We start from the raw sequence: 11,317 nt of genomic DNA, 5'->3' as shown, positions 1-11,317 counted from the left end.
AAAAAGTATTCTCTTAACTGCAGAACAATGAACCACCCTTCAAGGATGATCTAATAGAGTCAAAATATTTCATAGGAAAAAGAAATTAAAGGAAATTTTCTGTCTCTCAAAAAGGAGCAGATGTCAAGGGAAAATGAGGCACATATTTTCCTAAGTGATGGGCACAGGTTCAAGAAATCACAGAGAACACAGAAAACCCCATGGTCGTATACCTCAGGTGAAGGAGATGCAGGGCCAGGGCCACCTGAGAGAATTTAGTGAAACTGCAAACAGCTGAGGGGACAGAGGAGCGGACAGAACAGTCCTGTACAGCCTGTAACTCTACTACCTGCCAGACTCTGCTCAGGGTGTCCAAAGCCTCAGGCTAATTTTCACTCCCCCTTGGAAATTCATCTTCTTTTCTCTGATGGATTCAGGCCCAAAGAGATCATCTAGGTCAGTCTTATCGAAAACCCCTGTCATTCCTTCACAACATCAACAGACGGCTTCCGAGCTCCATCTAAATCAGTGCCATTATATATATAGTTAATGACCCATTCAATATTATTCTAGATTAGAAATTAACACACATTTTAGTTACAAATTTTACATAATCTATATTTAATGTTTCCCATATTCATCTGCATCCTCACTATAAAAACATCACGGGAGATGGAGCTTATCTGCATTCATGTTCCAAATTGTGCTTCAGAGAAACCTAAAGAATGGAAACACGAGGACAGTGGCGCCCCTGTGTGTTCATCTCACCACCCACACCTGGCCTCAGTACTAAACAGCAGCACTGCTGCTCCTCCTTCGTGACACTGTCCCTTTACTTTCTTGAAATAACTGTAATAGCCTCATTTCTTCTCAAATACGTTTCACAAAATTCACTTCCACCCTTAGGTTTTATACTCTCAGCTCCTATTGGGAGGGGGAATCCATCAGCTGTGCCACCCCCACTTCCTAAGCATGAAACCCAGCCTCAGCACAGTGCCTGGTTATCACCCTGCTCCGCACTGAGATCCTCCACGTATTTCACTCTTCTTCTTCATGTGTCAATGTGTGTGTGTTTTTGTAATTCTTTCCCTCAATACTGTAACATGACATAGAATACAGGCAGTAGTTGTCCATTATGAAAGCTGCAAATGAAAAGCACACCTTCCTAACCCTAGTGACCAAATTTTCTCTGACCTTCCAAATAATGAATAAAATAGAAAATAAATACAGTAATAACTAATAGGGAAATAGTTATTTTGCAAATGAGAAGTGGGGCAAGGGATGGAGGGAACTGAGAGGGAGAGGAAGAAAGGGAATTTAAAAAGAATTAAAATATGTTATGTACGTGTACCACCTTCCTAGGAGGAATGTAATTATTCTCTCAACATGTGTTCATAGAAAACTAAAAATTAATAAATATACATTGAGTACTGAAAAGGATTCCAAGTACCCGCTGGATGGACAGACACACAGGACAATGGATCAGAAGTTGAATGACCTCAAAACAGCGTAGTATTTCTTAGATGTGACATAGAAAGCATAGTCCTTAAAAATGAGGAAACCTAATCAAAACAGCATGGCACTCACATAAAAGCAAACATCTTGTCCAGTGGAATGAGGTAGTGGGGAAAAAAAATAGACAATGTTTGTTGTATGTGTATACAAACATGTGAAAACGAAAGTCACTAATCTGTACAACATTATGCATGGAAAATTAATTCAAAATGAATAACATCTCAAGGGCGATACAATGGACAAAAAGAAAGACTTCACGTGATCCCAAATTTGGTGAGGATGCAAAACAACATTAAGTCATATTTATTGATTATAGCAATTCAAATGATTTAACTTTTGAGGAAGACACTTGGTAGTTCTGTCATAGTAAAAATGAGGTTTATCAGATATAGTTCAGCATTTGACTATCTTGTTCTTTACCAAAACATAATACTCAAAGGATTATGGAACTTAAATCTTAGGTTCATAGGAAAAAAAAATCAACACATATGTTTATAGAAGCTTTAATGATATCATCAAGTACAGGAATTACCCATGATGTCTACTTGTAACTTAATGGATAGCCAAATCCTGAAGATAATAGACTAACTAACTTTTGAGTCATAAAAACACATGATCTATTGGATCAAAAATAAAATTGTTATTAAATTTAATTTGATAGGTGAGAAATTCATTGTAGAATGATACATGTGTTCTCTGCTTTGATGGTGTGTGACGGGGTCAGTGTACCCATGTGATTACTTTTCAGGTGTACACTTCATATATGGACAAATTATGTGTTTTGTCTGGGGAGCTGTCACAATAAACAATGTGAGAAAAGAGAATGACAGAGAATCAATAACAGGTGAAACCGAGACTCATTGACAGACATCCACACAAACACTAGTTCTGTTTTCTTTCAGCAGAGAGCAGAATGCATCAAAGTCGCACAATTTCATGTTATAACAAGAGGGATGGGTAAATTTCACCAGATGTGTCAATCCATGTCAGAAGCTGGATCAGGATTCAGTTTATTTCCCCCACAATTTAGGAGGACACCAATACAGACAGCAGAGAGAATATTTACAGCACATCAGCTCCCTTACGGAAAACTGACAATTTCATAAATTTATGTTTCCAAAACAGAAAAATTAATGCAAAACTGCATGTTATATTGTAAATGAAAAATAAAAGTAGATGAAAGATATAGCTAGCAACACATAATGAGACCATATTCTGTTGAATGCAATCGGTTTTACCCAAATTCTCCAGCACACTCACCTCTGCTTAGGGTACTGCCCTCTCTGAGACACCCAAACCCAGAACTTACTATATAGAATTAGGACATGCAAATAGACGCCCTTTCTGTGGAGTAAAATCCAACCCAGCCCTGACCCTGCAGCTCTGGAGAGGAGCCCAGCCCTGGATGCCCAGGTGCTCTCATTTGGTGGTCAGGACTGAACACAGATGGCTCACCATGGAGTTTTGGCTTAGCTGTGTTTCCTTTATGCTTTTTTAAAAGGTGACTTACGGAGAACAAAAGATCCTGAGTGTGTGAGTGGACGGGAGTGGGATAAATAGTGGACAAGTGTGACCATTTCCTCAGTTGAATTTCTCTGTTTCCAGGTGTCCAAGCTGAGGTGCAGAGGGTAGAGTCCAGGGGAGGCTTGGTGCAGCCTGGGGGGTGCCCCTGAAACTCTCCTGTGAAGCCTTGGGATTCACCTTCAGTAGCCATGGCATGCACTGGATTCGCCAGGCCTCAGGAAAGGGACTGGAGTGGGCCTCCTGCATCAGTAGTGGCAGTAGTTACATATACTACCCAGACTTTGTGAAGGGCCGATTCACCATCTCCAGAGAAAACGGCAAGAACACGCTGTATCTGGAAATGAGCAGCCTGAGAACCGAGGACACGGCGGTGTATTACTGCACAAGAGACATAGAGAGGGGACATCAGTGTGCGCCCAGACACGAACCTCCCCGAAGGGATGCCCTGGACACATAAAGCAGGATCGGCCCCAGGATAGAGGCAGGGGATGTCTGGTTTCCTGTTAAGATCTGAAGCCTTTTCCTACAGCAGTGTCTTCAAGAGTTCTACCTAACCTCTCTTCAGCAAGTTTAGTGTTTCTATTTTAATATTTTGATCTTTAATCCATTTCCATTTTAGTTTAGTGCAAGGTGAGAGATTCAGATCTAGTTTTAATCTTTGGCAATTTGAAACCCAAGTTAAACAGCACCATTTATTAAAGAGACTGTCTTTCCTCCACTGAGGATGTTTGGCTCCTTTGTGGAAGATGAGGTGGCAGAGTGTGTCTAGAGATGTTTCTGCATTTTCTAATCTGTTCCAATGGTCCTCAGGTCTGTTTCTATGCCGATACCATGCTGTTTTATCACAGTAGCTTTGTAGTATACTTTTAAATTGGATTGTTATATTCTCTACCTTGTCTTTGTTGCCTAGAATTGTTTTGTTATTCTAGGGCTCTTCTGGTTCCAAATGAATTTTTGGATTATTTTCTCAAGTTCCATGAGGTATACTGCTAGAATTTCAATCAGGATTGCATTGAATCTATATAGCAGTTTTGGAAGTATGGCCATTTTTACTATGTTGGTTCTTCTTATCCAGGAGCAATGGATGTTTTTCCATTTTCTGATATCATCTTCAATCTCTTTTTTCAGGGTGCTATAGTTTTCAAAGAAGAGGTCTGTGATTTCTTTTGTTAGGTTGATTCCTAGGTACTTCAATTTTTAGGATGCTATTGTGAAATTTCACTCTCAGTGAATCTGTTGTTGGTATACAAGAAGGCTACAGGTTTTTGGGTTGTTTTTTTTTTAGTGTTAACCTTGTATACACCTACTCTACTGAATCTGTTAACTAAGTCTGGAAAGCTTTTGGCAGAGTTTTTTGGATCTTATATGCAGAGTATTATACCATAAGCAAATGATGACAGTTTGAATTTTTCATTTCCTATCTTTATTCCACTTATTTCTTTCTCTTGACTAATTGCTGTGGCTAATGTTTCTAGGACTATATTGAACAGGAGTGGTAATACTGCACATCCTTGTCTTGTTCCTGATTTTAGCATGAAGGATTTCAGTTTTGACCATTTAGTATGATGTTGGCTGTTGTTTTTTTCATAGATGGCTTTTATCAGTTTGAGGTAGAGACCATCTATTCCAATTTTTGTAGGGCTTTTTATCACAAATGCATGTTGGATTTTGTCAAATGTTTTTTCTGCATCTGTTGAGATGATCATATGGTTTTTGTCCTTGGCTCTATTAATATAGTGTATTACATTTATTGATTTATATATGTTGAACTACCCTTGCATCCTTGAAATAAATCCATCTTGGCCAAGGTACATGATCTTGATGACCCTCTGTGTTCACTTTGCCAGTATCTTATCGAGGATTTTTGAATCTATGTTCATTAGGGAGATTGGCCTGTAGTTCTCTTTTCTAGTTGGGTCCCTCCCTGGTTTTGGAATCAAAGTAACACTTGCTTCCAGGAATGAATTTAGAAGTACTGCTTCCCTTTCAATTTCATTGAAAAGTTTAAAGAGTGGTGGTGCTAATTCTTCTCTAAATGCTTTGCAGAATTCAGCAGTGAAGCCATCAGGACGTGGGCTTTTCTTTGTTAGTAAAGTTTTAATTACATTTTCAATTTCACTGATTGTAATTGGGGTGTTTAAAATTTTTATATCTTCTTTGTTCAACTTTGGTAATTAATATACATCTAGAAATCTGTCCACTACTTCTGTGTTTTCCACTTTATTAGAGCACAGGTTCTCAAAGTAGGTGTTGATGATACTTTGGATTTCTGCTGGATCTTTAGTGACTTAACCTTTTTCATTCCTAATTTCAGGGATTTGAGCCTTTTCTTTCCTTTTTAAATAAGGTTGGCTAAGGGTTTATCGATTTTATTTATTTTTTCAAAAACCAACTCATTGATTCTTTGATATTTTGTATCATTCCCTTAATAAACTCCATTGCACTGATTTCTGGTCTGATCTTTATAATTTCCTCCCTTGTACAAGCTTTGGTTTTGTCTTGCTCTTCTTTTGCTCAGAGCTAAAGATTCAGCATTAGGTTGTTTATTTGAGCTCTTCTGTTTTCCTTATGTGGGCATTCACTGCTATGAATTTTGCACATAGAACTGCTTTCATTGTGTCACATAAATTCCTGTTTCTTGTACTGGCATTATCACTAAATTGTAAAAACTGTCTAATTTATTTTTTTTCTCATTGAGTTTATTAGTACACTTTAAGTATACTGTACAGTTACATTCATCATTGGGATCTTGTACCTTTACATGAGAGGTCTGGGTTCACATTTTTCCCATTACCCCTGCCCTGCATTCACCCCCTTCTCCCTTCCCTATTTATAAATACTTTATTTCCATTTTTTTCATTTTCTCATGTTTTTTTCTTTTCCCTTATTTCTGTTCCCTTACCTATCCCACTTCCCCTATGCCTTTAGCCCTTTTCTTCCTATGTCACATTGTCAATTATACCATTAGGATTTTATGTACCATTATAGTTATTCATACCAGAGAAACTATTTGGTGTTTATACACATGTGACTTATTTTCTAATTTCTTCTTTAATTTCTGCTGTGAACCATTTTTTGTTCAGGAGAGTGTTATTCAATTTTCATGTGTTTATGAAGTTCTTATGCTTTCTTATGCTACTGAGCTCCAGTTTAATTGCACTGTGGTCTGATAATATATATGGGATAATTTAAATTCCTTTGCATTTACTTAAACATATTCTATGAGCTACTATGTAGTATATTGTGGAAAATGTCCCAGTGCAGCTTAAAAGGATGTATATTCTAATTTTGTGGGTGGAACACTCCATAAATGTCTTTAAAATCCATTTGTTCAAAAGTTTGGTTCAGTTCTAGTATTATGTTGTTGATTTTTTGTTTAGATGATCTGTCTATTTGTAACAATGGGGACCCCCACTGCAATTGTATTAGTGCTCTTTTGTTTTTCATGTCCCTTAACATTTGTTTCATATAGTTGGGGTGCATTAGTATTTGGTGCATATATATTTATGACTGTCATCTCTTCCTCTTGGATTGTTCCCTTTACAAGGATGTAGCGGCCCTCTTTATCTATCTTAATTAGTTTCAGTTTGAAATTTACTTTGCCTGCAAAGAAGATAGCTACCCCCTCCTTTTTTTCCAGGTTCCTCTTACATGGAGAACTGTTTTCTATCTTTTCACTTTCAGTCTTTGAGCTTCTTTTTTTAACTAGGTGCATTTCTTGTAAACAGCATATTGTTGGATTTTGCTTCTTAATCGATTTTGCCAGTCTATTTCTTTTTATTGGTGAATTGAGACCATTAACATTGATGATTATAAGTGATATGTATTGGCTTTTCATTGTCATGTTATTGTCCTGTTGTTGGCTATTTTTAAATTTTCCCCTCTCCCTTTAATTTCTTGCTTTGCCTAATGGATTTGCTCTGTGGGGCCTCATGGACTTTGTGACCTTCATTGCCTTTTTCTAGGATATTGTTTAGAATTGTTTGGAGTACTGGTTTGGTGTTCATGAAGTCTGTTAGCTGTTGTTTGTCATAGAAGTATTTTATTTGCCCATCAATTTTGAAAGATAGTTTTGCAGAATACAGCATTTTAGGTTGGAGGTTGTTTTCTTTTAACGCTTGAAATACCTCACTCCAGGCTCTCCTTAACTGGAGGGTTTGTGTTGAAAATGATTCTGATGGGCTTTCCTTTGCATGTGATGTGTTTCTTTTCTCTAATTGCTTGAAGTATTTTGTTCTTCTGTTGTGTTTCTGGGATCTTGATTATTATATATTTAAGGGTAGATTATTTTTTATCATGAGTAGTTGGAGTCCTATATGCATCACTTATCTATATGTCAAGTTCTTTTGCTCAGTTTGTGAAGTTTTCTGTCATTAAATTCTGTGAAATTTTTCAATGTCATTTTATTTTCTCCTGCTTTTCATGGCTTCCTATCAGTCTTATATTATTCTTCTTTGCATCTCCAGTGAGCTGTTGTATTGATTTCTCATGGTCCTTTACTATTTTTAAGAGATCTCTCTTTTCATGGTTCCTGGCTGCAATTTTGTCTTCTATATCTAGTATTCTGTTTTCAGATTGGCTCAATCTGCTCTGTACAATTTCAATAGAATTTTTTAATCTCCTGGATATCAGTTTGAGATTATTTCTATTTCTTTCCTATGCTGGGTGTTCATTGTCTCCATTTCTTTCCTATACTGGGCATTCATGGCTTCCATCTTGGTCCTGAACTCACCTATTTTTTACCAGTTTCTCTTCTAGAGACTGTAATCATGTCTTTTATTTTGCTCATCATCTCAGTAGTTATCTGGGAAATTATTTCTGTTTCAAATCTTTCTAGAGCCTCATTCACCCATTTTTTTACTTCCTCTGGCCAGGTTGTCCAGGTGGTTGATGATCAGACTTTTCCAACTCCTGTCCCCCAGATTTTTCCTTTGATGAGCTGAGAGACTGGGTTTGTGTTGTGCTTAAATATCTTTTCATTTCTATTGTTGTTGGTGCAGTTTTGTGTTTAATTCCTGGACTGATACTTCAATATTCCTTGTTGTAAGTATCTTCGTTGCTTTTATTTAGAACCCTTGCTTCTCAGAGGTGTTTTCCAGATATAGATGATCTTTAGGTTTTGAGTCTTTAATGACTCTGGGACAATCTCATTTTCATTATACCAGGAAGGATAATTGTTTTTATCAATCACAACACCAGCCCAAGTGATATAATCAACACCAATAGAATCAAGCACAGCTTAGAAAATGACAATTTATGGTAGTTATTAATCTGTCACCTTTAACCATGTGAATTAAATCAAAATTGAGGACCAGCTCAAAATATGTTTATACTGAATAAACTCTTTATTATACCAACTCTACCCTTCAGGATTGAGACTTAGAAGGAGTTGGGGAGAGAGGGATAGAAAGGTAGAAGGTAAAGTTAGAAGGATAGGGGAAGGTTAGAAGTGAGGCAAGAGGACACAGGAAGATCATGCAAACTCTAGAAAACTGTTGAAGACAAGAGGGAAAAACAGAATGAAAGAACAAAAACAAAATAGAACAACTTAACAGCAATAGGAAAGCTAGAAACTGTACTCACTTGCCTTTGAAACTAATGACAATCAAGAGAAGAAAAAGAGAAGGAAAAAAATATGAATTAGAGCAGGAACAGGAGCTAAAAGGCAGATGAAGAGCAATGTGGGAGAGTGAGGGATTGAGTGAGAAAGAGAAAAAAGAAAAAGAAGAAAGAATTTGGAAGAATTTGAAAAGAGCAGGAAAAATAAAATTTGGAAATTACAGGAAAAGAAAAAATAACTTTAAAAATAAAAATGAAGGGCCTCCTTCAGGATATGTCTGCTGTCACAACAGACAATATGAACAGCACTGTGCAGATCTAAATTAATTGGTCTCAGCAAGCCAGCAGCAAACCCCTGAAATTCAGGCTGATTTCTGGTTGCAGGGAACAGGTTGAACTTCCCAACCTCCTGCAGGGTTGAACTCTGCAAGGTTCTGTTGTGGGTTCCAGCTTCCTTTCCCCTGAGGATAGTCCAGATTTCCATGGGAGGTGGTGATCCCTCCAAATTTACCAAGTACGGTGGTCTGGTGTGCCCTTATTGGAAATTCTCTTCACTTTCCCAGTGGGTTCAATTTTCATCAAGGAGGCTGAGAGAGACCCTCTTTATGTTGTTCACTTCTGCCCTATCTTCTGGAGCTCAGTATAATTGTTTTTCTGACGCCCCTGTGCCTCTGTGTTGGGGATCCAGGTACTGGCACACCAGGAGGCCAGAGGGGGGCACTGGGGTGATGGTGCTGGGACACTTGTGTGGCTCCACTCCTCACTGATCTACACTGCTTGGAGGACTGGGCTATGGAAATCTTAATAGTGAGAGTCTTATCCACAAAGCTCTAGGATGTGATAAGCTCTATTTGTCTTGTTGCCAGCAATTTAATAAATGGCTCTTGACTCTCCATCCCTGGAGAAGAATAACTTTGTCAGTTTGCCATGAATCCTAAAGACATTAAATATGGGACATAAAATAATTAAAAACAGAGGAAAGTCCCTATAATCTGGAACCAAATTTCTAAGGATGGGTATAAGAATAGGCCACATACTAGGGATGCTAGTAATATGTACATACTGTCAGCAAATAGAAGTCTGAGGAAATAGTAGCATCTGATTAAGACTAACATGAACTCTGAATTGAAACCCAGTTTTATTTATTTTTTTATTGAGTATATTGGTACAATCTAGGTATACAATACAGTTACATTCATCATTGGGATTCTGTACCTTTACATAATAGGTCTTGATTCTCATTTTTCCCCTTGTCCCTGCCCTCCCTTCACCCCCTCCTTCTCTCCCCATTTACAAACACTTTATTTCCATTTTTACAGTTTCTCATATTTTTTTCCTCTCCCTTATTACCTTTCGCCCACCCTTCCCACTTTCCCTACACCTTTAGCCCTTTACATCCTATTTCACATTATTAATGATCTCATTAGGATCCTGTGTACTTTTATAGTTTTTCACACCAAACTATTCTGTATTTCAGTTAAAGAAATCTCTGTATGAACATTAAAAATAGGGAATCCTAAAATAAAACTAAAAAGGAAAGTAAAAGAGTAAAGGCGACGATGTAACATTAAAATAATCCTTAATTCTGGGGATGAAAATGGTCCCCGAACATATTTAAATTGGTTCTTGCTTTTGTAGTCTTATTCTTTTTTTCATTATTTAGAGAATACTTAATGAAACCCAGTTGTAAAAAGCAAAACAAAACAAATATTTGTTTTGCACCAGACGTGATGGTGCATATATGGTATTCTGGTCCTAAGCTACTGAGGAATGAAGATCAATATAAATTCAAAGGCAGGAGTGGCTAGTGAGGCAAATAGTAGCGTGAGAGCCTGGACTACAAACTGACACTCAAGGAAACCAACAGTCAAGTACATGCAGCCTCATTATGATTAGGGAGGGGTGTTAAGGTTGAAATTTAGGGCCATTGTTCTTGTGTGCGTGGTGTCCATAATAGATAACTGTTCAAAAGGGACAACTATAAGGAGACAATCATTTTGCATATAGGAATAAATTCCAGAGAACAAGATGGGAAGCGGAACCAGGGAAGGACTGCCCAGTAGATACACAAGCTCTTAAGGGGAGGGGACATTTAACACCGACGGACTCCTTCTCTTAGATTAGAAACAACTTTGTGAGGTAAGCACAGGACACACATCCTGATTTCCAGTTTCTGCTGGGTCTGGATCAGGTGGGACTTGGATCACAGGAAGTTTTGAAGCAGGAGGCAGGTGGACCTCTCCTGACAACTATAATGACAGGGAAACAAGCTCTCAAGCAGCATGGATGGCACCAAAAATGGGAGGGAGGGAGAGAGAGAGAGAGAGAGAGAGAGAGAGAGAGAGAGAGAGAGAGAGAAGAGAGAGAGAGAGAGAGAGAGAGAGAGAGAGAGAGAGAGAGAGAGATCTGTGCTCATAGTATTTCTGAGGAAGCCTCACAGAGCCCATATGGGAGGGAAAAAAGGGAGAAGGAAGTGGAGGAAACTAAACTAGGATAAGGACAGTGGGGTCACCATTGTCCTGCTTCCACCATTCCTCTAAAACAAACTACCATTTACCGCAGACTTAAACCTAACTGGAATTCAGGAGAAGAGTCTGCTCAGTAGCAGAAGAGGACCCGTAACAGCATGACCCCTGCCTCCCCCTCACATAGGAACTGGGCACCCACATGCAAATGCATCCCTCCACTCTACATTCAAATTCCCCTCTCGAGGTGTGGGAGCTCACAGCTCCATCCTCAC

General features: G+C 38.3%; 1 pseudogene; it reads left to right on the top strand.

The window, feature by feature from the left end:
• The first annotated feature begins 2,950 nt into the window (after positions 1-2,950).
• LOC104860628 lies at positions 2,951-3,475 on the top strand (annotated as a pseudogene).
• The last annotated feature ends 7,842 nt before the right edge of the window (positions 3,476-11,317 follow it).

Source organism: Fukomys damarensis, unplaced genomic scaffold (assembly GCF_012274545.1).
Source record: "Fukomys damarensis isolate Sample0158 unplaced genomic scaffold, DMR_v1.0_HiC HiC_scaffold_25, whole genome shotgun sequence".
Lineage (NCBI taxonomy): Eukaryota > Metazoa > Chordata > Mammalia > Rodentia > Bathyergidae > Fukomys > Fukomys damarensis.
This window is presented reverse-complemented; position numbering and strand designations above follow the sequence as displayed.